Source organism: Denticeps clupeoides, chromosome 3 (genome assembly GCF_900700375.1).
Source record: "Denticeps clupeoides chromosome 3, fDenClu1.1, whole genome shotgun sequence".
In the NCBI taxonomy this organism is placed as follows: Eukaryota; Metazoa; Chordata; class Actinopteri; order Clupeiformes; family Denticipitidae; genus Denticeps; species Denticeps clupeoides.
In genome coordinates, this window is record NC_041709.1 from 36,850,588 (window position 1) to 36,875,788 (window position 25,201).

At 40.2% G+C, this 25,201-nt stretch overlaps 37 non-coding genes across 37 annotated transcripts; 29 read left to right on the plus strand and 8 right to left on the minus strand.

Annotated features, from left to right (window-relative positions):
- The first annotated feature begins 10,378 nt into the window (after window positions 1-10,378).
- trnav-aac (transfer RNA valine (anticodon AAC)) lies at window positions 10,379-10,451 on the plus strand. The gene has a single exon. It is a non-coding gene; the product is annotated as a tRNA-Val (tRNA).
- Window positions 10,452-11,048: 597 nt separating this feature from the next.
- trnav-cac (transfer RNA valine (anticodon CAC)) lies at window positions 11,049-11,121 on the plus strand. Its single transcript has one exon. It is a non-coding gene; the product is annotated as a tRNA-Val (tRNA).
- A 181-nt stretch (window positions 11,122-11,302) lies between these two features.
- trnav-uac (transfer RNA valine (anticodon UAC)) lies at window positions 11,303-11,375 on the minus strand. Its single transcript has one exon. It is a non-coding gene; the product is annotated as a tRNA-Val (tRNA).
- A 254-nt stretch (window positions 11,376-11,629) lies between these two features.
- trnav-aac (transfer RNA valine (anticodon AAC)) lies at window positions 11,630-11,702 on the plus strand. The gene has a single exon. It is a non-coding gene; the product is annotated as a tRNA-Val (tRNA).
- A 319-nt stretch (window positions 11,703-12,021) lies between these two features.
- On the plus strand, window positions 12,022-12,094 carry trnav-cac (transfer RNA valine (anticodon CAC)). Its single transcript has one exon. It is a non-coding gene; the product is annotated as a tRNA-Val (tRNA).
- A 180-nt stretch (window positions 12,095-12,274) lies between these two features.
- trnav-uac (transfer RNA valine (anticodon UAC)) lies at window positions 12,275-12,347 on the minus strand. Its single transcript has one exon. It is a non-coding gene; the product is annotated as a tRNA-Val (tRNA).
- A 254-nt stretch (window positions 12,348-12,601) lies between these two features.
- trnav-aac (transfer RNA valine (anticodon AAC)) lies at window positions 12,602-12,674 on the plus strand. Its single transcript has one exon. It is a non-coding gene; the product is annotated as a tRNA-Val (tRNA).
- Window positions 12,675-13,268: 594 nt separating this feature from the next.
- Window positions 13,269-13,341, plus strand: trnav-cac (transfer RNA valine (anticodon CAC)). Its single transcript has one exon. It is a non-coding gene; the product is annotated as a tRNA-Val (tRNA).
- A 179-nt stretch (window positions 13,342-13,520) lies between these two features.
- trnav-uac (transfer RNA valine (anticodon UAC)) lies at window positions 13,521-13,593 on the minus strand. The gene has a single exon. It is a non-coding gene; the product is annotated as a tRNA-Val (tRNA).
- A 254-nt stretch (window positions 13,594-13,847) lies between these two features.
- On the plus strand, window positions 13,848-13,920 carry trnav-aac (transfer RNA valine (anticodon AAC)). Its single transcript has one exon. It is a non-coding gene; the product is annotated as a tRNA-Val (tRNA).
- Window positions 13,921-14,239: 319 nt separating this feature from the next.
- Window positions 14,240-14,312, plus strand: trnav-cac (transfer RNA valine (anticodon CAC)). Its single transcript has one exon. It is a non-coding gene; the product is annotated as a tRNA-Val (tRNA).
- Window positions 14,313-14,492: 180 nt separating this feature from the next.
- On the minus strand, window positions 14,493-14,565 carry trnav-uac (transfer RNA valine (anticodon UAC)). The gene has a single exon. It is a non-coding gene; the product is annotated as a tRNA-Val (tRNA).
- Window positions 14,566-14,819: 254 nt separating this feature from the next.
- trnav-aac (transfer RNA valine (anticodon AAC)) lies at window positions 14,820-14,892 on the plus strand. The gene has a single exon. It is a non-coding gene; the product is annotated as a tRNA-Val (tRNA).
- Window positions 14,893-15,211: 319 nt separating this feature from the next.
- Window positions 15,212-15,285, plus strand: trnav-cac (transfer RNA valine (anticodon CAC)). The gene has a single exon. It is a non-coding gene; the product is annotated as a tRNA-Val (tRNA).
- Window positions 15,286-15,465: 180 nt separating this feature from the next.
- Window positions 15,466-15,538, minus strand: trnav-uac (transfer RNA valine (anticodon UAC)). Its single transcript has one exon. It is a non-coding gene; the product is annotated as a tRNA-Val (tRNA).
- A 254-nt stretch (window positions 15,539-15,792) lies between these two features.
- Window positions 15,793-15,865, plus strand: trnav-aac (transfer RNA valine (anticodon AAC)). Its single transcript has one exon. It is a non-coding gene; the product is annotated as a tRNA-Val (tRNA).
- A 153-nt stretch (window positions 15,866-16,018) lies between these two features.
- On the plus strand, window positions 16,019-16,091 carry trnav-cac (transfer RNA valine (anticodon CAC)). Its single transcript has one exon. It is a non-coding gene; the product is annotated as a tRNA-Val (tRNA).
- Window positions 16,092-16,822: 731 nt separating this feature from the next.
- On the plus strand, window positions 16,823-16,895 carry trnav-aac (transfer RNA valine (anticodon AAC)). Its single transcript has one exon. It is a non-coding gene; the product is annotated as a tRNA-Val (tRNA).
- A 180-nt stretch (window positions 16,896-17,075) lies between these two features.
- Window positions 17,076-17,148, plus strand: trnav-cac (transfer RNA valine (anticodon CAC)). The gene has a single exon. It is a non-coding gene; the product is annotated as a tRNA-Val (tRNA).
- Window positions 17,149-17,655: 507 nt separating this feature from the next.
- Window positions 17,656-17,728, plus strand: trnav-aac (transfer RNA valine (anticodon AAC)). Its single transcript has one exon. It is a non-coding gene; the product is annotated as a tRNA-Val (tRNA).
- A 324-nt stretch (window positions 17,729-18,052) lies between these two features.
- Window positions 18,053-18,125, plus strand: trnav-cac (transfer RNA valine (anticodon CAC)). The gene has a single exon. It is a non-coding gene; the product is annotated as a tRNA-Val (tRNA).
- Window positions 18,126-18,650: 525 nt separating this feature from the next.
- trnav-aac (transfer RNA valine (anticodon AAC)) lies at window positions 18,651-18,723 on the plus strand. The gene has a single exon. It is a non-coding gene; the product is annotated as a tRNA-Val (tRNA).
- Window positions 18,724-19,042: 319 nt separating this feature from the next.
- trnav-cac (transfer RNA valine (anticodon CAC)) lies at window positions 19,043-19,115 on the plus strand. The gene has a single exon. It is a non-coding gene; the product is annotated as a tRNA-Val (tRNA).
- Window positions 19,116-19,841: 726 nt separating this feature from the next.
- Window positions 19,842-19,914, plus strand: trnav-aac (transfer RNA valine (anticodon AAC)). The gene has a single exon. It is a non-coding gene; the product is annotated as a tRNA-Val (tRNA).
- Window positions 19,915-20,094: 180 nt separating this feature from the next.
- Window positions 20,095-20,167, plus strand: trnav-cac (transfer RNA valine (anticodon CAC)). Its single transcript has one exon. It is a non-coding gene; the product is annotated as a tRNA-Val (tRNA).
- Window positions 20,168-20,673: 506 nt separating this feature from the next.
- Window positions 20,674-20,746, plus strand: trnav-aac (transfer RNA valine (anticodon AAC)). Its single transcript has one exon. It is a non-coding gene; the product is annotated as a tRNA-Val (tRNA).
- A 323-nt stretch (window positions 20,747-21,069) lies between these two features.
- Window positions 21,070-21,142, plus strand: trnav-cac (transfer RNA valine (anticodon CAC)). The gene has a single exon. It is a non-coding gene; the product is annotated as a tRNA-Val (tRNA).
- Window positions 21,143-21,322: 180 nt separating this feature from the next.
- Window positions 21,323-21,395, minus strand: trnav-uac (transfer RNA valine (anticodon UAC)). The gene has a single exon. It is a non-coding gene; the product is annotated as a tRNA-Val (tRNA).
- Window positions 21,396-21,649: 254 nt separating this feature from the next.
- Window positions 21,650-21,722, plus strand: trnav-aac (transfer RNA valine (anticodon AAC)). The gene has a single exon. It is a non-coding gene; the product is annotated as a tRNA-Val (tRNA).
- A 593-nt stretch (window positions 21,723-22,315) lies between these two features.
- trnav-cac (transfer RNA valine (anticodon CAC)) lies at window positions 22,316-22,388 on the plus strand. The gene has a single exon. It is a non-coding gene; the product is annotated as a tRNA-Val (tRNA).
- Window positions 22,389-22,568: 180 nt separating this feature from the next.
- trnav-uac (transfer RNA valine (anticodon UAC)) lies at window positions 22,569-22,641 on the minus strand. Its single transcript has one exon. It is a non-coding gene; the product is annotated as a tRNA-Val (tRNA).
- Window positions 22,642-22,895: 254 nt separating this feature from the next.
- trnav-aac (transfer RNA valine (anticodon AAC)) lies at window positions 22,896-22,968 on the plus strand. The gene has a single exon. It is a non-coding gene; the product is annotated as a tRNA-Val (tRNA).
- A 319-nt stretch (window positions 22,969-23,287) lies between these two features.
- Window positions 23,288-23,360, plus strand: trnav-cac (transfer RNA valine (anticodon CAC)). The gene has a single exon. It is a non-coding gene; the product is annotated as a tRNA-Val (tRNA).
- Window positions 23,361-23,541: 181 nt separating this feature from the next.
- On the minus strand, window positions 23,542-23,614 carry trnav-uac (transfer RNA valine (anticodon UAC)). The gene has a single exon. It is a non-coding gene; the product is annotated as a tRNA-Val (tRNA).
- A 254-nt stretch (window positions 23,615-23,868) lies between these two features.
- Window positions 23,869-23,941, plus strand: trnav-aac (transfer RNA valine (anticodon AAC)). Its single transcript has one exon. It is a non-coding gene; the product is annotated as a tRNA-Val (tRNA).
- A 153-nt stretch (window positions 23,942-24,094) lies between these two features.
- Window positions 24,095-24,167, plus strand: trnav-cac (transfer RNA valine (anticodon CAC)). Its single transcript has one exon. It is a non-coding gene; the product is annotated as a tRNA-Val (tRNA).
- A 732-nt stretch (window positions 24,168-24,899) lies between these two features.
- On the plus strand, window positions 24,900-24,972 carry trnav-aac (transfer RNA valine (anticodon AAC)). Its single transcript has one exon. It is a non-coding gene; the product is annotated as a tRNA-Val (tRNA).
- Window positions 24,973-25,201: the final 229 nt, after the last annotated feature.

Consider the following 25,201-nt stretch of genomic DNA (forward strand, 5'->3'; position numbering starts at 1 on the left):
TAAAATGACATTGACATAAATAATGACATAAATGAGACAAATGTTTGTGTTCCATGCATGTAATGTCCCATACATTTTCTATTTGTGATTTTTGTAATATTAAAACGTAGCTATCAAATTATGAAATCATCTTACACTTGTGCTTATATTATGGCATCTAGACAGACGACCAGGGCTGGTTCTAGACAAGCACATGGTGCCAACTGTGGCGGGAAATGGGTGAGGTGGGGTGTTCTGGGTAACTGTTTTTGTCAAATAACTGGAGTTGTGGACATTGTGCACAGGTGGTGTGGATGGTCCTGGGGGTAGAAACTGTCCCTCAAGCTCGTCTTCGGGAGGGCAGGGGTGTGAAATGTCTACGTGAGGGGTGTGAGGAGTCCTGCTCAATGCTGCAGGCCTTGTGGACGCAGCCATCGTGAAATGTGTAATGAGGAGGAGGCATCCCAATGATGTTCTCAGCTGTCTTCACTGTCCTCTGTAGGCTATTGCGGTCAGGAGTGTTGCAGTTTCCATACCAGACAGTGATGCAGCTGGTCAGGATGTTCTCGATGGTTCCTCTGTAGAACGGTGTGAGGATGGGTGGGGGGAGGCTCCGCAGGAAATGTAGTCTCTGTAGAGCTTTTTTGACCAATGACATGGTGTTGACTGTCCATGTAAGTTCCTCAGTGATGTGCACACCCAGGAACTTCGTGCTCTTTGCAATCTCCACTGCTGAACCGTTTATGATGAGTGGTCTGTGGGCAGGTTGTGATTTTCAATTTTTCAACAACAAACAAATAACAGCTGTTGACCATTATCCACCCTCCACCCTCAGACCCACCCATCAAACAGCAAGAAGAGAAATAAATAAATAAAATAAAATAAAAAAGAGGAAGGGAAGCTGTCTCCTCAGTGTTGTAGTATTTTACTTTGTATATGCATTAAGAAATAACATGTCTATGCTGGACTTAAACTGGATGATTTAACATAGTCAATAAATGGTGACCATATCTCCTTGAACTTTTCCTGACGATTAGCTTGATTGCATCACAACATGGAGAGCATTTACTTAATCCAACCATTGAAAGAGGGGGGCTTGTCTGATTTCCACAACAGAAGAATAAGTCTTCTGGCCATCAATGAGGCGAAAGCTACCACCTTGGCTTGGGATATCGTAACAATTATATCTGGAGGGGGGACCCCAAAAACAGAAATGTATGGTGTAGGTTCAATCGTTCTATTACATAAAGATGACAAGACTATGAAAATATTTTCCCAGAAGTTGTACAATGACTTGCAGTTCCAGAACATGTGGCCTAAAGGAGCTGGCCCTTGGTGACATTGTGGGCATTTTTGCTAGTTTATCTACTGAGTAGTGTAGACGATGTAATACTTTAAACTGGATCAAACATTGCCTAATACAGACCGAGGAGGTATGAATAACTTCAAGGCACTGTTGCCAGCTCTCACCCGTAACTACAATGTTAAGATCCTGTTCCCATGCCACTTTAGTTTTCTCCCATGAGGGTGAATAAATGTTCTGGATCAGAGTATATCATTTTGATATATTGCCTCTCATAAAGGGGTCCAGAGCAAGAATTTCATCTGCAGCATTTTTAGCTGGTGAATGTAAAGATCTAAAGTGTTTGCTCACAAAACTTCTAATCTGTAGGAATCTATAGAAATGAGATTTGGGAATATTGTAACTTTTTTGCAATGTTTCGAATGTCATAAGTGTTCCCTCAGCGAAGAGGTCTTTGATAAATATCAAGCTATTGTTGTGCCAGGTTTGAAATGCTTGAAATCCGTTTGGGACGGTAAGAAAAGATGGTTATTCAAAAGGGGAGCTTAGTTGCTTTATACGAAAATGTTTCCTAAATTGGAGCCAAATCTTAAGTGAGTGTTTTACTACAGGATTAAGGAGGCGTGAGTACAGCTGCATTGGTGTAGGAGGGCTCATTAAGGAAATAGGACAAAGCCCTGAATCACTGTGCAATTCCATGTCTGCCCAAGCAGGGCCAGGATTATCACGCATGCAAAGATCCAGTATATTAATTTACTTATGTTTGCTGATGTCAGGATTGACTGCAGCTGGGCTCATCACCGGTGGCCAATCCTGACGGTGCATAAAAGCCCTTCGGAAGGGATGGCATTATCGTGGACTCTGCACAAACTTGACCTGGATTTGTTAAACATGTATTTTTGAGTTCTGGCAATCGCCGCACGCCTGCGGGTTTGTTTGTGTTGTTCCCCTTTATTTCCTGTTTTTGGCCACTGCGTCATTGTTTATTTGTGTTTATTTATTGTTTATTAATAAAACCCCTTCCCAGCATGTCACACCTCTGCGCTTCCTTCCCCCGTAAGTCTGTAGTGACAGCTGCCCAATAGTAGTACATGAAGTTTGGCAAACTGTTGGAAAAATGTATATATGTTATCATGTAATTACTTATTTTATTCATATCCTTTAAGTATTAATCCTTGGAATATTACTGACAACTCTTAATCATTAACAAATCTCAGAGCAAAGGTTTTAAGTTTGCAGGACAGCATGACCGCGACCTGAGGACCAACAACAAGCAGACTATGATGAACCAGAGTCCAGTCACCATGAATATCAATTCATTAGACTACGTGTAATACATAATTATTAACTAATATGGTGTGATTTTATGTGAACCCTAATGAACCTAATGCCCTGTACCAAATAAAAGAAGGAGATGCGATGAAGGACGCCAGAGCTGTTGGAGGCATGCTGTAATGTGCGTCTCTGATTGCTCTCCTTGCAAGTAAAACGGACTCAATTGCTTCGTGTCTTTCTTCTCCAGTTATTTAATAAGTGTTAGAACGAGGTATAACTCTGACACAAACCCATACCATCTGCTGCTTTAGGCATTTCAAGGAAAATATTCCTCATCCGCAGGACAGATTTATTCCACACAAATGAAGAAATCAAAGCACCCAACTCCTTGAAGACAGACTTGGGTAGGAAAATAGGAATCATTTGGAATAAATACAGAAAGCATGGTAGGACTTAAATGGAAAAGAACTAAGATCCAGTGACATTAATAACTGATTAACCTGCAAAATGGTGCTTTTAGAAAAATTCATTTTATCGCCTGAAATTAAACTATATGACCGTAATAGTTCCATGAGGACTGGTATAGATTCTAAAGGCTTAGACAAATATATTAGAAGGTCATCTGCCTAAAGTGACACCTTATTACACCTGTAATCCTCTCCTCTTTCCTAAGGGCAATCGCCAAAGGCTCTATAGCTAAGTCAAAAAGGAAAGGTGACAGACAGCAACCCTGTCTTGTACCACGATGCAAAGGGAAATAATCTGATATTACATAGTTAGTTCGTAGAGAGGCCAGTAAATATTCCCACTCAACCCGGTCAAACACCTTTTCGGCATCTAAAGAGATAACGGTGCATTTTAAAGAATGATTACCTGCCTGGTATGAAACCTGTTTGGTCCAAGTCAATTATTTTAGGTATCACTGAATCCAGACGGCAGGACAGGACCTTTGAAATAATTTTATAATTGCATGGAAGGAGACTTATTGGCCGGTATGAACCACATTTACGTGGGTCCTTATCTTTTTTTAGTAAAACCACTATGACTGCCTGGGTCATTGTACAGGGCAGTTTCTTTTGAGAGAGAATTTCCTCAAAAAGTTTACTTAAAAGAGGGGTCAGCTTGGCTGAAAAAAATTTATAAAACTCAATTGGGAATCCATCTGGGCCGTGAGATTTACCATTTTGCATGGAATTTATAGCTTGTGTTATATCTTTGCAAGATATTCCAAGGTCTAAACATGATCGTCTTCACAGGTAATCTTCTGAATTTCTAACTGATCAAGAAATGTATGTATTTCAGATGGACTGACATGGACCTGAGAAGTGTATAGTTTTGTATAAAATTCCTCGAATTGTTCATTTATGTTGTTGGCTGGTTTGATACAGTGCCATGCATCATGTGGATCTCAGATATCATGTGGCTAGCCTGAATTTGCTTAAGCTGATGAGATAATAACCTGCCGACTTTATCATTAGTTCATAGTTTGTGCATCTAGTCTTCAAAAGCAGCCTTTCAGTCTCACCAATAGAAAGATTGTTAAATTCTGCTTGTAGATAGAGGGACTCTGGATAGAGGGACAAGCTCTTTTTGTCTATTTCAAGAATTTTTTTGGACAGGTCCATTAGCTGGCGATTATGCATTTTCCTCACATGGGCTGTAAATGAAATTATTTGTCCCCTAAGAAATGCTTTAAGAGCCTCCCAAATAGTGATGAATGACATACCAGGCGTGAGATTGACATCAAGAAAGAAGTCAATTTGCTCCGAAATATGGTCTCGAAATGGTATATGAGAAAGCAGTAATGGGTCGAGGCGCCACATTCGACGAGTTGCGATGTTGCTAGGAAAGCACATGTCGACTTGCACAGGGGAGTGATCCGAGATCACGATAGGGTGGTATTGACTATTTGTGATGCAAGAGAGAAACCTACTATCAATCAAAAAAAGTCTATTCTTGAGTATGAATGATGGACAGATGAGAAAAAGGAGTATTGCTGGGAGGTGGGGTTAGTATACCTCAAGGGGTCAAACAATTTGTAGGATTCCATAAATGACAAAACAGCTGATGCAGACTTGGACACAATCTTGGACAGTGTGGGATTCGATCTGTCTAGATTTGGCTGCAGGACCAGGTTGAAGTCCCCCCCAGAATTAAGTGATATGTGTCTAGGTGTGGGAGCTTTGCAAAAAAGGTGTAAAAGAACTGTGGGTCGTCCCAGTTGTGGCTGTAGACATTTGTTTAAACTACATTAAATCCACACAGCTACCCTATAACTATGACAAACCTGCCTTTGGTATCTGATATTACAGACTCATTTATAAACGGAACCCCCTTTCTTATCAATATCGCTGCGCCTCTTGATCTGTCCCCATATTCAGAGTGGAAGATGTGATATACCCAGCCTGTCTTTAATTTTGAGTGTTCATTAACTCGAAGATGAGTCTCCTGTAGAAATAGAATCTCAGGGGCCAGGGCTTTCAGATGGGAAAAAATCCTGCAACGTTTTATAGGGTGGTGCAACCCTTTAATATTCCATCTTACAGAACGCAGTGAGCCCAGCCCTGACCTGTTAAGACCAGCCATATCGTAGATAGCCTAAGCAGTCCCATACACTGAGAAGGAGAAAGGGAGGGAGAAAAAGAAAGTATATAAATAAAATAATGATAAAAAATAAATGAATTCTGAAAAGCAAACTTAAAACCCCAAAACCTATGCTGGCCCACCATAAAGCGGGGGACCGCATCAACACTCCTAGTGAGCGATAAACATAGCACAACAGTGTTCAGGGTGAACTACCACGCTGTAATAAGCAGAAACATCAAAACAAAAAAAATGATGGCAATTATGGTAACGTCATCGATAACAATAAACAGTCAGTAAACAGTAATAACTGAGCACACCAATAAATCAGCTCAAATTGAACATGTACTGAAACTGTGATATTTTAACCAGAATTTTTTTCAATCATGAATCAGACCAGTTTTACAGAAAATACCTAAATAGAGAATACTGTACTTCCTATATGTACAAGATGAATAACTTACAGTCTTCAAAGGATTAGCTGACTTTATCATTCAAAACAGGCAAAAAGAAAAGTCATTCACCACCTGAATGTCCCTCAAGGCGTCGAGAGATGAAGGCTCAGGCCTCCTCTGGAGAGGAGAACGTTTTCTCGGTATTCAGATGGGTGATTCTGAGTCGAGCAGGATACAGGATGGCGAACTGAGCTGCCTTCTGATGTCATTAAATGCAGCCCGAGACTTAGCTACTTTAGCCGTAAAGTCTGGGAAGACCGAGATGGACATGTCATTTATCTGGATACGATGCTTCTCTCTGGCAAGACACAGGATATTTGCACAGTCCTGGTGGACACGGGCCACGATGACGTGGGGTGGATTCCCCTGCCTGGGCCCTTGAAGAAAAGATCGCCCTGTCCAGCAGTGGCGCTTCTTTCAACTCAAAAGCCTGCTGAAGTAGTGCCGAGATGAAGGTTGTGGAGCAGATCTGAGCCTCAGGAACTCCTATTATTCTGACGTTGTTCCTCCGCGATCAGGCCTCCGCGTCTTCGCACTTATTTTGCACCATTTCAGTCAGTGTTGTAAGGCGACCTACTTCTTTCTGCAGACGTGTAATATCGTCAGTGCATGTCGAGATGCTTTCTTCCATGTTGTTCACTTTAACGCTGAGTCCAGACAGCTCCGTAGTAACAGTCTCCCTGTATTCCTTCAGCTCGGACCGGACCGCTCTTATGTCTGATTTAATAGAAGCCAGCTCACTCTCCAACCCCCCCCGGACCTTGCTTTTAGAGGCATCGACCAAATCACTCGCAGAGCGGACAGACGTTAGGTTGTGCTTTTAAACATCTGCTCACCTGTGTATGTGAAAGTGGGCGGAGCCGTATTTTTTGTTGACTATATGTTGCTTGCTTGCTTGCACGGTTGCATGCTAACCCATGTACGCTAAGATAAATCATGTTCTGCGGTTGCTGGACCATCACTACATTTGTGCATGATAACAGATTATGTCTTTGTAAACGAGTAAGACAAATACACAAAATCCCACATTTATTTTGTTTTATGTAGTTACTAGAAACCAATAGAGAAGAAACAGATTCAAGATTTTTTCTTGATGGCCTGAAACAAAATGAGAAAGATGCAAGGAGACATGGTACCAACAAAACAGTCACTGTCTCGATAACTCTAGCCAGCCTCCTCTCACCCCGTGGCAAGTCATTGGTCTTCTCCATGACTATGTCGTCGACCTTGAAGTTCATTCTTGGAGTATGCCAGCGTTGTCTGGTAGCAATATTGGAGAGATATTCTCTTTTCCATGACTCCAGAATTTCTCTGCAAGATACTGAACATGACACCACTGCTTGCGAGCATACATGTCTTCTCTGATGAATCTCCCAGGAGGTGGTAATGTCACAGGTTTTATGGTGAGTAGGTGGTTAGGGGTTAGTGGTTCAGGGCTACCTGGATCATTTAGGTTTTCAACCGTTAGTGGACGACTATTCACAATAGCCATCGCCTCATAGAAGAATGTCCGCAGTGAGGCATCGTCTAGCCTTCCTGAAAGTGAGAGAGTGGAACGAAGAACATTCCTCACTGTCCTTATCTGTCTTTCCCATACGCCTCCAGCATGGCTTGAGTGCAGCACATTGAAGTTGAAGTCACACTGCCTTTCCGTCAAAAAAGTTATCAGACAATTACTGTTCACTTGCTTTAGAGCATCCTCAGTTCATTTCTAGGTCCAACAAAATTATTTCTTTGACCACACCTTATTTCACGTACTGCCCCTCTTAAAGACATAGGGTGTTGATGAAAACATCTGTTGACATGTCGACCAACATTTCACTGTGGATATCTTTTGTGTACGTTACGTCCTTCCTTAGTGAAAAATGGACCAAAGCAGTCCATTCCGCAGTAGGTGAATGGTGGCGAACGATCCACACGCTCTGATGGCAGATCTGTCATCGCTGCTCCTCTGTAAATCTTCTGAGCTTCTGGCATTTGACACACTGATGAATTAGTGTTGCAACAGCCCTATTGATTCCTGGAATCCAATATCCATTCAATCTGATCTGATTGATCGTCAGGCCCTTTCCTTGATGTCTGACTTGTTCATGATGATGAGAAATAATCATCTTGGTGATGTGATGATCCCTTGGAATAATCATAGGATGTTTCTGTGAAGTAGGGGCAGTGGTGGCCTAGCGGTTAAGGAAGCGGCCCCGTAATCAGAAGGTTGCCGGTTCGAATCCCGATCCGCCAAGGTACCACTGAGGTGCCACTGAGCAAAGCACCGTCCCCACACACTGCTCCCCGGGCGCTGGTCATGGCTGCCCACTGCTCACTCAGGGTGATGGGTTAAATGCAGAGGACAAATTTCACTGTGTGCACCGTGTGCTGTGCTGCTGTGTATCACATGTGACAATCACTTCACTTTATTATATTATTATTTATTATTAAGTAGGGAGACATGCATTTTTCAGTCTTCCTCCCACCTTGAGGATTCCATCTATATCAAGAAAGACATCCAAATGATACAGCTTACTCTTAGATGGAATTTTAACTCCTTTTCTGAGCAACTTAATTTCCTCTGTATGTACTTGTCCCTTTAATTCTCTCACCTTGCTTCCTCTCTCTCCTGTACAGTGCTGTGTCCTGTGGACTTGACATTCTTCATGCGACGGAGGAGGCGCACGACAACTTGGGTGACTTTATACCAAGAGGAAAATCTTGATAAGCGGTCTGAGAGACTTGTTTGACTTCAGGGTCGCCAACTGTAATCTCGTTCGTGAAACTAAGTTCTTCCCTTACAATACTGCTTACTGCAACTGAAACAACAGCAGCTGTCAACTCTAGCCTTGGGATGGACATGACCTTTATAGGGGCAACTCTGGACCTTCCTGTGATGAGAGCACAATGAACACTTTCTTCTTCATTCATTTGTCTCAGATATGAACACTGTCTGTAACCACATGTACTTATATCATAGAAGTGGTGGATCTCTTGTCTCAAGACAGGACCAAATTTTGCTGGCACATAGCAACGAGGTATGATGATTTTTTCCAGATTCGCAAGCTCACACACTAGCTTCACAACGTTCCCATAATGGCTGAAGTTCAGCAACGAGAGGGTCATCCCAGCCTGTTCCATTCCTGCACATTTCCTGAAGAACCCTTTTTCCAGTTAACAGGAAAGGAGCAACAAACCCCAGTGGGTCGTAAAATGAGGCAACTGTAGATAATATGGTATATCGTGTTGCTGGCTGATCTTTCAGGCAGATAAAAAATCTGAGAATATCCGATTCAATGTGCCAAAGGACTCCTAAGGCTCTTTCCATCCTTGAGTGATTAAGGCCAAGGTCGAGAGTCTTCACTTCTGCGGCACGCTCAGAGTGTGGAATACTCTCTAACACCGATTTGTCATTACACACAAACTTGTGCAGTCTCAGACCAACAATAGCACAAAGTTTCTGAGCTTCATTCGCAAGCTGTACAGCCTCCTGAACATTGGCTACACTAGAAACACAATCATCAACATAGAAATCTTTCATAATGAACTGTGAGCCAAGGGAAAGCAGGCTCTCATTCTCCGTTGCAAGGGGTTTTAATCCATAGTTGGCACATCCAGGTGATGATGTTGCGCCGAAGAGATGAACTTTCATGTGGAATTTCTTAGGCTCTGCCCTCAAGTCTCCCTCCTTCCACCAAAGGAAACACAGATAGTCTCTGTCAGCTTCATACACGTGGAACTGATGGAACATCTTTTCTATATCACAAATGAGTGCAATACGGTGTTGTCTGAACCTGATGAAGACACCAGTTAGACTGTTTGTATTCAGAGTTGGGGTCCTAGTGAACTGGAATTCATCTCTTCATCGATGAAAGCACGTTGTAAGTTGCTCTGGATAAAAAACGTGATGTCATCCTGAGAAACCGTCTAGTCATCCTCACTAGTATCAGACTCGAGTACCTTAATAACATCCGAGGAAGTCACTAAAGGAACTCTGTGGCACATGTTGGTAATGAGTGTCATGGTTAGATGGTGCACAACCCACAATGCTCCACCCCAGATCTGTACGAACTGCATAAGGTTAATTATCCTTTCCCAAAATTACTTGCTGTGGTGCCAGTGCCCTTGAACAGTTATAGCCTATGAAAAATGCTTTGTATATTAAAGAAAAAAAATGCCAAAAGGATTGCAAAAAACAAAACTAGTTTGCTTGATCTTTTGTGTTTCATTTAAGATCACTTCAGAGCGCAGACTGATTGCACTCTACAGGATTAATATGGACAGTGTTGTGTTTTACGAAACAAAGCAATGACAGCCACTTGCATAGCTGCTTGATCCTCTGGGCATTTTTTGTTCTTTATTATACAAAGCAATTTTCATAGAGACATTTTGTTTCGTAAAACACAACACTGTCCATATTAATCCTGTAGAGTGCAATCAGTCTGCGCTCTGAAGTGATCTTAAATGAAACACAAAATGTCAAGCAAACTAGTTTTGTTTTTTGAAATCCTCTGGGCATTTTTCTTTCTTTGTTATAAAATGCAAAGCATCCTAATTAATGCATATTATACAATGCAAAAACGTTGGGTCTTAGTATCCTTGCCACACAACGAATCTTGTTTAATTGTATGACCTTGTGCTAAGAATTTAATTCATTTGAAACAATGAACAATAAGCAAGTCACCTTTGTGGTTTATTTCATTTGGATATTTTTCTTTAAGGACTGGATATTTGAGGCCCCAAACAAGTTTGATCTTGTTTTTACCAGTTCTATAGAGAACCTGTGCTGTCATGTCAGGTTTCTGTGGTGTAGTGGTTATCACGTTCGCCTAACACGCGACAGGTCCTCGGTTCGATACCGAGCAGAAACAATCCCTGTTTTTCTTTTGCATTATAAAACTGACTCCCAGCAAAGCATCAAGCAGCTATGCAAGTGGCTGTCATTGCTTTGTTTCGTAAAACACTACACTGTCCATATTAATCCTGTAGAGTGCAATCAGTCTGCGCTCTGAAGTGATCTTAAATGAAACACAAATTGTCAAGCAAACTAGTTTTGTTTTTTGAAATCCTCTGGGCATTTTTCTTTCTTTATTATACAATGCAATGCATCCTAAACAATGCATTTTATACAATGCAAAAACGTTGGGTCTTAGTTTGAGAATCTTTTTGAACGTATTGTGCCATATCCAAGTTTCTGTAGCAGCTATGCAAGTGGCTGTCATTGCTTTGTTTCGTAAAACACAACACTGTCCATATTAATCCTGTAGAGTGCAATCAGTCTGCGCTCTGAAGTGATCTTAAATGAAACACAAAAGGTCAAGCAAACTAGATTTGTTTATTTAAATTTTCTGGGCATTTTTCTTTCTTTATTATACAATGCAAAGCATCCTAAACAATGCATATTACACAATGCAAAAACGTTGGGTCTTAGTTTGAGAATCTTTTTGAACGTATTGTGCCATATCCAAGTTTCTGTAGTGTAGTGGTTATCACGTTCGCCTCACACGCGAAAGGTCCTCGGTTCGAAACCGGGCAGAAACAGCTTTTGTTTTTTTGTTTTGCACAAGGAGGCTTAAGAAGATGTTTTGGTTTTGAGTGATTGCAAATTGTAACAAAGTATGCTGGTCTGGCTTTAAACTGGGCAGAAATGACATCATGTTTTCTGAGTACATTGACAAGTTGTTTTTCCAAAACTGTAAACAAAGACCAAAAAAAAAAAGCATGTTTCTGCCCGGTTTCGAACCGAGGACCTCTCGCGTGTAAAGCGAATGTGATGACCACTACACTACAGAAACTCACAAGCCCATTGTCTGTTGGAATCCCGTTTACCAGGTGCTCCAAAATGTATCCTTGCCACACAACGAATTTTGTTTAATTGTATGACCTTGTGCTAAGAATTTAATTCAATTGAAACAATGAACAATAAGCAAGTTTCCTTTGTGGTTTATTTCATTTGGATATTTTTCTTTAAGGACTGGATATCTGAGGCCCCAAACAAGTTTGATCTTGTTTTTACCAGTTCTATAGAGAACCTGTGCTGACATGTCAGGTTTCTGTGGTGTAGTGGTTATCACGTTTGCCTAACACGCGAAAGGTTCTCGGTTCGATACCGAGCAGAAACAATCCCTGTTTTTTTTTTGCATTATAATACTGACTCCCAGCAAAGCATCAAGCAGCTATGCAAGTGGCTGTCATTGCTTTGTTTCGTAAAACACAACACTGTCCATATTAATCCTGTAGAGTGCAATCAGTCTGCGCTCTGAAGTGATCTTAAATGAAACACAAAAGGTCAAGCAAACTAGATTTGTTTATTTAAATTTTCTGGGCATTTTTCTTTCTTTATTATACAATGCAAAGCATCCTAAACAATGCATATTACACAATGCAAAAACGTTGGGTCTTAGTTTGAGAATCTTTTTGAACGTATTGTTCTATATCCAAGTTTCTGTAGTGTAGTGGTTATCACGTTCGCCTCACACGCGAAAGGTCCTCGGTTCGAAACCGGGCAGAAACAGCTTTTGTTTTTTTGTTTTGCACAAGGAGGTTTAAGAAGGTATTTTGGATTTGAGTGATTGCAAATTGTAACAAAGTATGCTGGTCTGGCTTTAAACTGGGCAGAAATGACATCATGTTTTCTGAGTACATTGACAAGTTGTTTTTCCAAAACTGTAAATAAAGACCAAAAAAAAAAGCATGTTTCGGCCCGGTTTCGAACCGAGGACCTCTCGCGTGTAAAGTGAATGTGATGACCACTACACTACAGAAACTCACATGCCCATTGTCTGTTGGAATCACGTTTACCAGGTGCTCCAAAATGTATCCTTGCCACACAACGAATTTTGTTTAATTGTATGACCTTGTGCTAAGAATTTAATTTAATTGAAACAATGAACAATAAGCAAGTTACCTTTGTGGTTTATTTCATTTGGATATTTTTCTTTAAGGACTGGATATCTGAGGCCCAAAACAAGTTTGATCTTGTTTTTACCAGTTCTATAGAGAACCTGTGCTGTCATGTCAGGTTTCTGTGGTGTAGTGGTTATCACGTTCGCCTAACACGCGAAAGGTCCTCGGTTCGATACCGAGCAGAAACAATCCCTGTTTTTCTTTTGCATTATAATACTGACTCCCAGGAAAGCATCAAGCAGCTATGCAAGTGGCTGTCATTGCTGTGTTTCGAAAAAACACAACACTGTCCATATTAATCCTGTAGAGTGCAATCAGTCTGCGCTCTGAAGTGATCTTAAATGAAACACAAAAGGTCAAGCAAACTAGTTTTGTTTTTTGAAATCCTCTGGGCATTTTTCTTTATTATAAAATGCAAAGCATCCTAAACAATGCATATTATACAATGCAAAAACGTTGGGTCTTAGTTTGAGAATCTTTTTGAACGTATTGTGCCAGATCCAAGTTTCTGTAGCAGCTATGCAAGTGGCTGTCATTGCTTTGTTTCGTAAAACACAACACTGTCCATATTAATCCTGTAGAGTGCAATCAGTCTGCGCTCTGAAGTGATCTTAAATGAAACACAAAAGGTCAAGCAAACTAGATTTGTTTATTTAAATTTTCTGGGCATTTTTCTTTCTTTATTATACAATGCAAAGCATCCTAAACAATGCATTTTACACAATGCAAAAACGTTGGGTCTTAGTTTGAGAATCTTTTTGAATGTATTGTGCCATATCCAAGTTTCTGTAGTGTAGTGGTTATCACGTTCCCCTCACACGCGAAAGGTCCTCGGTTCGAAACCGGGCAGAAACAGCTTTTGTTTTTTGTTTTGCACAAGGAGGCTTAAGAAGGTATTTTGGATTTGAGTGATTGCAAATTTTAACAAAGTATGCTGGTCTGGCTTTAAACTGGGCAGAAATGACATCATGTTTTCTGAGTACATTGACAAGTTGTTTTTCCAAAACTGTAAATAAAGACCAAAAAAAAAAGCATGTTTCTGCCCGGTTTCGAACCGAGGACCTCTCGCGTGTAAAGCGAATGTGATGACCACTACACTACAGAAACTCACACGCCCATTGTCTTTTGGAATCACATTTACCAGGTGCTCCAAAATGTATCCTTGCCACACAACGAATTTTGTTTAGTTGTATGACCTTGTGCTAAGAATTTAATTTAATTGAAACAATGAACAATAAGCAAGTTACATTTGTGGTTTATTTCATTTGGATATTTTTCTTTAAGGACTGGATATCTGAGGCCCCAAACAAGTTTGATCTTGTTTTCACCAGTTCTATAGAGAACCTGTGCTGTCATGTCAGGTTTCTGTGGTGTAGTGGTTATCACGTTCGCCTAACACGCGAAAGGTCCTCGGTTCGATACCGAGCAGAAACAATCCCTGTTTTTCCTTTGCATTAAAATACTGACTCCCAGCAAAGCATCCAGCAGCTATGCAAGTGGCTGTCATTGCTTTGTTTCGTAAAACACAACACTGTCCATATTAATCCTGTAGAGTGCAATCAGTCTGCGCTCTGAAGTGATCTTAAATGAAACACAAAAGGTCAAGCAAACTAGTTTTGTTTTTTGAAATCCTCTGGGCATTTTTCTTTCTTTATTATAAAATGCAATGCATCCTAAACAATGCATATTATACAATGCAAAAACGTTGGGTCTTAGTTTGAGAATCTTTTTGAACGTATTGTGCCATATCCAAGTTTCTGTAGTGTAGTGGTTATCACGTTCGCCTCACACGCGAAAGGTCCTCGGTTCGAAACCGGGCAGAAAGAGCTTTTGTTTTTTTGTTCTGCACAAGGAGGCTTAAGAAGGTATTTTGGATTTGAGTAATTGAAAATTGTAACAAAGTATGCTGGTCTGGCTTTAAACTGGGCAGAAATGACATCATGTTTTCTGAGTACATTGACAAGTTGTTTTTCCAAAACTGTAAACAAAGACCAAAAAAAAAAGCATGTTTCTGCCCGGTTTCGAACCGAGGACCTCTCGCGTGTAAAGCGAATGTGATGACCACTACACTACAGAAACTCACACGCCCATTGTCTGTTGGAATCACGTTTACCAGGTGCTCCAAAATGTATCCTTGCCACACAACGAATTTTGTTTAATTGTATGACCTTGTGCTAAGAATTTAATTTAATTGAAACAATGAACAATAAGCAAGTTACCTTTGTGGTTTATTTCATTTGGATATTTTTCTTTAAGGACTGGATATCTGAGGCCCCAAACAAGTTTGATCTTGTTTTTACCAGTTCTATAGAGAACCTGTGCTGTCATGTCAGGTTTCTGTGGTGTAGTGGTTATCACGTTCGCCTAACACGCGAAAGGTCCTCGGTTCGATACCGAGCAGAAACAATCCATGTTTTTCTTTTGCATTATAATACTGACTCCCAGGAAAGCATCAAGCAGCTATGCAAGTGGCTGTCATTGCTTTGTTTCGTAAAACACAACACTGTCCATATTAATCCTGTAGAGTGCAATCAGTCTGCGCTCTGAAGTGATCTTAAATGAAACACAAAAGGTCAAGCAAACTAGATTTGTTTATTTAAATTTTCTGGGCATTTTTCTTTCTTTATTATACAATGCAAAGCATCCTAAACAATGCATATTACACAATGCAAAAACGTTGGGTCTTAGTTTGAGAATCTTTTTGAACGTATTGTGCCATATCCAAGTTTCTGTAGTGTAGTGGTTATCACGTTCGCCTCACACGCGAAAGGTCCTCGGTTCGAAACCGGGCAGAAAACAGCTTTTGTTTTTTTGTTTTGCACAAGGAGGCTTAAGAAGGTATTTTGGATTTGAGTGATTGCAAATTGTAACAAAGTATGCTGGTCTGGCTTTAAACTGGGCAGAAATGACATCATGTTTTCTGAGTACATTGACAAGTTGTTTTTCCAAAACTGTAAACAAAGACCAAAAAAAAAAGCATGTTTCTGCCCGGTTTCGAACCGAGGACCTCTCGCGTGTAAAGCGAATTTGATGACCACTACACTACAGAAACTCACAAGCCCATTGTCTGTTGGAATCACGTTTACCATATGCTCCAAAATGTATCCTTGCCACACAACGAATCTTGTTAAATTTTATGACCTTGTGCTAAGAATTTAATTTAATTGAAACAATGAACAATAAGCAAGTTACCTTTGTGGTTTATTTCATTTGGATATTTTTCTTTAAGGACTGGATATCTGAGGCCCCAAACAAGTTTGATCTTGTTTTTACCAGTTCTATAGAGAACCTGTGCTGTCATGTCAGTTTTCTGTGGTGTAGTGGTTATCACGTTCGCCTAACACGCGAAAGGTCCTCGGTTCGATACCGAGCAGAAACAATCCCTGTTTTTCTTTTGCATTATAATACTGACTCCCAGCAAAGCATCAAGCAGCTATGCAAGTGGCTGTCATTGCTTTGTTTCGTAAAACACAACACTGTCTTAGTTTGTCTTAGTTTGAGAATCTTTTTGAACGTATTGTGCCATATCCAAGTTTCTGTAGTGTAGTGGTTATCACGTTCGCCTCACACGCGAAAGGTCCTCGGTTCGAAACCGGGCAGAAACAGCTTTTGTTTTTTTGTTTTGCACAAGGAGGCTTAAGAAGATATTTTGGTTTTGACTGATTGCAAATTGTAACAAAGTATGCTGGTCTGGCTTTAAACTGGGCAGAAATGACATCATGTTTTCTGAGTACATTGACAAGTTGTTTTTCCAAAACTGTAAACAAAGACCAAAAAAAAGCATGTTTCTGCCCGCTTTCGGACGAAGGACCTCTCGTGTGTAAAGCGAATGTGATGACCCCTAGACTACAGAAATTCACAAGCCCATTGTCTGTTGGAATCACATTTACCAGGTGCTCCAAAATGTATCCTTGCCACACAACGAATCTTGTTTAATTGTATGACCTTGTGCTAAGAATTTAATTTAATTGAAACAATTAAGCCCACTAGGCTACTACCAGGGTGGTAGTAGCCTAGTGGGTAACACACTCGCCTCTGAACCAGAAGACCCAGGTTCGAATCCCACTTACTACCATTGTGTCCCTGAGCAAGACACTTAACCCTAAGTTGCTCCAGGGAGACTGTCCCTGTAACTACTGATTGTAAGTCGCTCTGGATAAGGGCGTCTGGTAAATGCTGTAAATGTAAATGTAAATGAAACAATGAACAATAAGCAAGTTACCTTTGTGGTTTATTTCATTTGGATATTTTTCTTTAAGGACTGGATATCTGAGGCCCCAAACAAGTTTGATCTTGTTTTTACCAGTTCTACAGAGAACCTGTGCTGTCATGTCAGGTTTCTGTGGTGTAGTGGTTATCACGTTCGCCTAACACGCGAAAGGTCCTCGGTTCGATACCGAGCAGAAACAATCCCTGTTTTTCTTTTGCATTATAATACTGACTCCCAGCAAAGCATCAAGCAGCTATGCAAGTGGCTGTCATTGCTTTGTTTCGTAAAACACAACACTGTCCATATTAATCCTGTAGAGTGCAATCAGTCTGCGCTCTGAAGTGATCTTAAATGAAACACTGTATTGTGCCATATCCAAGTTTCTGTAGTGTAGTGGTTATCAATTTCGCCTCACACGCGAAAGGTCCTCGGTTCGAAACCGGGCAGAAACAGCTTTTGTTTTTTTTTTTTTGCACAAGGAGGCTTAAGAAGATATTTTGGTTTTGACTGATTGCAAATTGTAACAAAGTATGCTGGTCTGGCTTTAAACTGGGCAGAAATGACATCATGTTTTCTGAGTACATTGACAAGTTGTTTTTCCAAAACTGTAAACAAAGACCAAAAAAAAAGCATGTTTCTGCCCGGTTTCGGACGAAGGACCTCTCGTGTGTAAAGCGAATGTGATGACCCCTAGACTACAGAAATTCACAAGCCCATTGTCTGTTGGAATCATGTTTACCAGGTGCTCCAAAATGTATCCTTGCCACACAACGAATCTTGTTTAATTGTATGACCTTGTGCTAAGAATTTAATTTAATTGAAACAATGAACAATAAGCAAGTTACCTTTGTGGTTTATTTCATTTGGATATTTTTCTTTAAGGACTGGATATCTGAGGCCCCAAACAAGTTTGATCTTGTTTTTACCAGTTCTATAGAGAACCTGTGCTGTTATGTCAGGTTTCTGTGGTGTAGTGGTTATCACGTTCGCCTAACACGCGAAAGGTCCTCGGTTCGATACCGAGCAGAAACAATCCCTGTTTTTCCTTTGCATTAAAATACTGACTCCCAGCAAAGCATCAAGCAGCTATGCAAGTGGCTGTCATTGCTTTGTTTCGTAAAACACAACACTGTCCATATTAATCCTGTAGAGTGCAATCAGTCTGCGCTCTGAAGTGATCTTAAATGAAACACAAAAGGTCAAGCAAACTAGTTTTGTTTTTTTGAAATCCTCTGGGCATTTTTCTTTCTTTGTTTATTATAAAATGCAATGCATCCTAAACAATGCATATTATACAATGCAAAAACGTTGGGTCTTAGTTTGATAATCTTTTTGAACGTATTGTGCCATATCCAAGTTTCTGTAGTGTAGTGGTTATCACGTTCGCCTCACACGCGAAAGGTCCTCGGTTCGAAACCGGGCAGAAACAGCTTTTGTTTTTTTGTTTTGCACAAGGAGGCTTAAGAAGATGTTTTGGTTTTGAGTGATTGCAAATTGTAACAAAGTATGCTGGTCTGGCTTTAAACTGGGCAGAAATGACATCATGATTTCTGAGTACATTGACAAGTTGTTTTTCCAAAACTGTAAGGATACATTTGGACAATGGGCATGTGAGTTTCTGTAGTGTAGTGGTCATCGATTTCGCTTTACACACGAGAGGACCTCTCTCGTGTAACGCGAATGTGATGACCACTACACTACAGAAACTCACAAGCCCATTGTCTGTTGGAATCACATTTACCAGGTGCTCCAAAATGTATCCTTGCCACACAACGAATCTTGTTTAATTGTATGACCTTGTGCTAAGAATTTAATTCAATTGAAACAATAAGCAAGTTACCTTTGTGGTTTATTTCATTTGGATATTTTTCTTTAAGGACTGGATATCTGAGGCCCCAAACAAGTTTGATCTTGTTTTTACCAGTTCTATAGAGAACCTGTGCTGTCATGTCAGGTTTCTGTGGTGTAGTGGTTATCACGTTCGCCTAACACGCGAAAGGTCCTCGGTTCGATACCTAGCAGAAACAATCCCTGTTTTTGTTTTGCATTTTAATACTGACTCCCAGCAAAGCATCAAGCAGCTATGCAAGTGGCTGTCATTGCTTTGTTTCGTAAAACACAACACTGTCCATATTAATCCTGTAGAGTGCAATCAGTCTGCGCTCTGAAGTGATCTTAAATGAAACACAAAAGGTCAAGCAAACTAGTTTTGTTTTTTGAAATCCTCTGGGCATTTTTCTTTCTTTGTTATAAAATGCAAAGCATCCTAAACAATGCATATTATACAATGCAAAAACGTTGGGTCCTAGTTTGAGAATCTTTTTGAACGTATTGTGCCATATCCAAGTTTCTGTAGTGTAGTGGTTATCACGTTCGCCTCACACGCGAAAGGTCCTCGGTTCGAAACCGGGCAGAAACAGCTTTTGTTTTTTTGTTTTGCACAAGGAGGCTTAAGAAGATATTTTGGTTTTGACTGATTGCAAATTGTAACAAAGTATGCTGGTCTGGCTTTAAACTGGGCAGAAATGACATCATGTTTTCTGAGTACATTGACAAGTTGTTTTTCCAAAACTGTAAACAAAGACCAAAAAAAAAGCATGTTTCTGCCCGCTTTCGAACGAAGGACCTCTCGTGTGTAAAGCGAATGTGATGACCCCTAGACTACAGAAATTCACAAGCCCATTGTCTGTTGGAATCATGTTAACCAGGTGCTCCAAAATGTATCCTTGCCACACAACGAATCTTGTTTAATTGTATGACCTTGTGCTAAGAATTTAATTTAATTGAAACAATTAAGCCCACTAGGCTACTACCAGGGTGGTAGTAGCCTAGTGGGTAACACACTCGCCTCTGAACCAGAAGACCCAGGTTCGAATCCCACTTACTACCATTGTGTCCCTGAGCAAGACACTTAACCCTAAGTTGCTCCAGGGAGACTGTCCCTGTAACTACTGATTGTAAGTCGCTCTGGATAAGGGCGTCTGGTAAATGCTGTAAATGTAAATGAAACAATGAACAATAAGCAAGTTACCTTTGTGGTTTATTTCATTTGGATATTTTTCTTTAAGGACTGGATATCTGAGGCCCCAAACAAGTTTGATCTTGTTTTTACCAGTTCTACAGAGAACCTGTGCTGTCATGTCAGGTTTCTGTGGTGTAGTGGTTATCACGTTCGCCTAACACGCGAAAGGTCCTCGGTTCGATACCGAGCAGAAACAATCCCTGTTTTTCTTTTGCATTATAATACTGACTCCCAGCAAAGCATCAAGCAGCTATGCAAGTGGCTGTCATTGCTTTGTTTCGTAAAACACAACACTGTCCATATTAATCCTGTAGAGTGCAATCAGTCTGCGCTCTGAAGTGATCTTAAATGAAACACTGTATTGTGCCATATCCAAGTTTCTGTAGTGTAGTGGTTATCAATTTCGCCTCACACGCGAAAGGTCCTCGGTTCGAAACCGGGCAGAAACAGCTTTTGTTTTTTTGTTTTGCACAAGGAGGCTTAAGAAGATATTTTGGTTTTGACTGATTGCAAATTGTAACAAAGTATGCTGGTCTGGCTTTAAACTGGGCAGAAATGACATCATGTTTTCTGAGTACATTGACAAGTTGTTTTTCCAAAACTGTAAACAAAGACCAAAAAAAAAGCATGTTTCTGCCCGGTTTCGGACGAAGGACCTCTCGTGTGTAAAGCGAATGTGATGACCCCTAGACTACAGAAATTCACAAGCCCATTGTCTGTTGGAATCATGTTTACCAGGTGCTCCAAAATGTATCCTTGCCACACAACGAATCTTGTTTAATTGTATGACCTTGTGCTAAAAATTTAATTTAATTGAAACAATGAACAATAAGCAAGTTACCTTTGTGGTTTATTTCATTTGGATATTTTTCTTTAAGGACTGGATATCTGAGGCCCCAAACAAGTTTGATCTTGTTTTTACCAGTTCTATAGAGAACCTGTGCTGTTATGTCAGGTTTCTGTGGTGTAGTGGTTATCACGTTCGCCTAACACGCGAAAGGTCCTCGGTTCGATACCGAGCAGAAACAATCCCTGTTTTTCCTTTGCATTAAAATACTGACTCCCAGCAAAGCATCAAGCAGCTATGCAAGTGGCTGTCATTGCTTTGTTTCGTAAAACACAACACTGTCCATATTAATCCTGTAGAGTGCAATCAGTCTGCGCTCTGAAGTGATCTTAAATGAAACACAAAAGGTCAAGCAAACTAGTTTTGTTTTTTGAAATCCTCTGGGCATTTTTCTTTTTTTGTTTATTATAAAATGCAATGCATCCTAAACAATGCATATTATACAATGCAAAAACGTTGGGTCTTAGTTTGATAATCTTTTTGAACGTATTGTTCCATATCCAAGTTTCTGTAGTGTAGTGGTTATCACGTTCGCCTCACACGCGAAAGGTCCTCGGTTCGAAACCGGGCAGAAACAGCTTTTGTTTTTTTGTTTTGCACAAGGAGGCTTAAGAAGATGTTTTGGTTTTGAGTGATTGCAAATTGTAACAAAGTATGCTGGTCTGGCTTTAAACTGGGCAGAAATGACATCATGATTTCTGAGTACATTGACAAGTTGTTTTTCCAAAACTGTAAATAAAGACCAAAAAAAAAAGCATGTTTCGGCCCGGTTTCGAACCGAGGACCTCTCGCGTGTAAAGCGAATGTGATGACCACTACACTACAGAAACTCACATGCCCATTGTCTGTTGGAATCACGTTTACCAGGTGCTCCAAAATGTATCCTTGCCACACAACGAATTTTGTTTAATTGTATGACCTTGTGCTAAGAATTTAATTTAATTGAAACAATGAACAATAAGCAAGTTACCTTTGTGGTTTATTTCATTTGGATATTTTTCTTTAAGGACTGGATATCTGAGGCCCCAAACAAGTTTGATCTTGTTTTTACCAGTTCTATAGAGAACCTGTGCTGTCATGTCAGGTTTCTGTGGTGTAGTGGTTATCACGTTCGCCTAACACGCGAAAGGTCCTCGGTTCGATACCGAGCAGAAACAATCCATGTTTTTCTTTTGCATTATAATACTGACTCCCAGGAAAGCATCAAGCAGCTATGCAAGTGGCTGTCATTGCTTTGTTTCGTAAAACACAACACTGTCCATATTAATCCTGTAGAGTGCAATCAGTCTGCGCTCTGAAGTGATTTTAAATGAAACACAAAAGGTCAAGCAAACTAGTTTTGTTTTTTGAAATCCTCTGGGCATTTTTCTTTATTATAAAATGCAAAGCATCCTAAACAATGCATATTATACAATGCAAAAACGTTGGGTCTTAGTTTGAGAATCTTTTTGAACGTATTGTGCCATATCCAAGTTTCTGTAGCAGCTATGCAAGTGGCTGTCATTGCTTTGTTTCGTAAAACACAACACTGTCCATATTAATCCTGTAGAGTGCAATCAGTCTGCGCTCTGAAGTGATCTTAAATGAAACACAAAAGGTCAAGCAAACTAGATTTGTTTATTTAAATTTTCTGGGCATTTTTCTTTCTTTATTATACAATGCAAAGCATCCTAAACAATGCATATTACACAATGCAAAAACGTTGGGTCTTAGTTTGAGAATCTTTTTGAACGTATTGTGCCATATCCAAGTTTCTGTAGTGTAGTGGTTATCACGTTCGCCTCACACGCGAAAGGTCCTCGGTTCGAAACCGGGCAGAAACAGCTTTTGTTTTTTTGTTTTGCACAAGGAGGCTTAAGAAGGTATTTTGGATTTGAGTGATTGCAAATTGTAACAAAGTATGCTGGTCTGGCTTTAAACTGGGCAGAAATGACATCATGTTTTCTGAGTACATTGACAAGTTGTTTTTCCAAAACTGTAAACAAAGACCAAAAAAAAAAGCATGTTTCTGCCCGGTTTCGAACCGAGGACCTCTCGCGTGTAAAGCGAATGTGATGACCACTACACTACAGAAACTCACAAGCCCATTGTCTGTTGGAATCACGTTTACCAGGTGCTCCAAAATGTATCCTTGCCACACAACGAATCTTGTTAAATTTTATGACCTTGTGCTAAGAATTTAATTTAATTGAAACAATGAACAATAAGCAAGTTACCTTTGTGGTTTATTTCATTTGGATATTTTTCTTTAAGGACTGGATATCTGAGGCCCCAAACAAGTTTGATCTTGTTTTTACCAGTTCTATAGAGAACCTGTGCTGTCATGGCAGGTTTCTGTGGTGTAGTGGTTGTCACGTTCGCCTAACACGCGAAAGGTCCTCGGTTCGATACCGAGCAGAAACAATCCCTGTTTTTCTTTTGCATTATAATACTGACTCCCAGCAAAGCATCAAGCAGCTATGCAAGTGGCTGTCATTGCTTTGTTTCGTAAAACACAACACTGTCCATATTAATCCTTTAGAGTGCAATCAGTCTGCGCTCTGAAGTGATCTTAAATGAAACACAAAAGGTCAAGCAAACTAGTTTTGTTTTTTGAAATCCTCTGGGCATTTTTCTTTCTTTGTTATAAAATGCAAAGCATCCTAAACAATGCATATTATACAATGCAAAAACGTTGGGTCTTAGTTTGAGAATCTTTTTGAACCTATTGTGTCATATCTAAGTTTCTGTAGTGTAGTGGTAATCACGTTCGCCTCACACGCGAAAGGTCCTTGGTTCGAAACCGGGCAGAAACAGCTTTTGTTTTTTTGTTTTGCACAAGGAGGCTTAAGAAGGTATTTTGGATTTGAGTGATTGCAAATTGTAACAAAGTATGCTGGTCTGGCTTTAAACTGGGCAGAAATGACATCATGTTTCTGAGTACGTTGACAAGTTGTTTTTTCCAAAACTGTAAACAAAGACCAAAAAAAAAAAGCATGTTTCTGCCCGGTTTCGAACCGAGGACCTCTCGTGTGTAAAGCGAATGTGATAACCACTACACTACAGAAACTCACAAGCCCATTGTCTGTTGGAATCACGTTTACCAGGTGCTCCAAAATGTATCCTTGCCACACAACGAATTTTGTTTAATTGTATGACCTTGTGCTAAGAATTTAATTTAATTGAAACAATGAACAATAAGCAAGTTACCTTTGTGGTTTATTTCATTTGGATATTTTTCTTTAAGGACTGGATATCTGAGGCCCCAAACAAGTTTGATCTTGTTTTTACCAGTTCTATAGAGAACCTGTGCTGTCATGTCAGTTTTCTGTGGTGTAGTGGTTATCACGTTCGCCTAACACGCGAAAGGTCCTCGGTTCGATACCGAGCAGAAACAATCCCTGTTTTTCTTTTGCATTATAATACTGACTCCCAGCAAAGCATCAAGCAGCTATGCAAGTGGCTGTCATTGCTTTGTTTCGTAAAACACAACACTGTCTTAGTTTGTCTTAGTTTGAGAATCTTTTTGAACGTATTGTGCCATATCCAAGTTTCTGTAGTGTAGTGGTTATCACGTTCGCCTCACACGCGAAAGGTCCTCGGTTCGAAACCGGGCAGAAACAGCTTTTGTTTTTTTGTTTTGCACAAGGAGGCTTAAGAAGATAGTTTGGTTTTGACTGATTGCAAATTGTAACAAAGTATGCTGGTCTGGCTTTAAACTGGGCAGAAATGACATCATGTTTTCTGAGTACATTGACAAGTTGTTTTTCCAAAACTGTAAACAAAGACCAAAAAAAAAGCATGTTTCTGCCCGCTTTCGAAGGAAGGACCTCTCGTGTGTAAAGCGAATGTGATGACCCCTAGACTACAGAAATTCACAAGCCCATTGTCTGTTGGAATCATGTTAACCAGGTGCTCCAAAATGTATCCTTGCCACACAACGAATCTTGTTTAATTGTATGACCTTGTGCTAAGAATTTAATTTAATTGAAACAATTAAGCCCACTAGGCTACTACCAGGGTGGTAGTAGCCTAGTGGGTAACACACTCGCCTCTGAACCAGAAGACCCAGGTTCGAATCCCACTTACTACCATTGTGTCCCTGAGCAAGACACTTAACCCTAAGTTGCTCCAGGGAGACTGTCCCTGTAACTACTGATTGTAAGTCGCTCTGGATAAGGGCGTCTGGTAAATGCTGTAAATGTAAATGTAAATGAAACAATGAACAATAAGCAAGTTACCTTTGTGGTTTATTTCATTTGGATATTTTTCTTTAAGGACTGGATATCTGAGGCCCCAAACAAGTTTGATCTTGTTTTTACCAGTTCTACAGAGAACCTGTGCTGTCATGTCAGGTTTCTGTGGTGTAGTGGTTATCACGTTCGCCTAACACGCGAAAGGTCCTCGGTTCGATACCGAGCAGAAACAATCCCTGTTTTTCTTTTGCATTATAATACTGACTCCCAGCAAAGCATCAAGCAGCTATGCAAGTGGCTGTCATTGCTTTGTTTCGTAAAACACAACACTGTCCATATTAATCCTGTAGAGTGCAATCAGTGTGCGCTCTGAAGTGATCTTAAATGAAACACAAAAGGTCAAGCAAACTAGTTTTGTTTTTTGAAATCCTCTGGGCATTTTTCTTTCTTTGTTTATTATA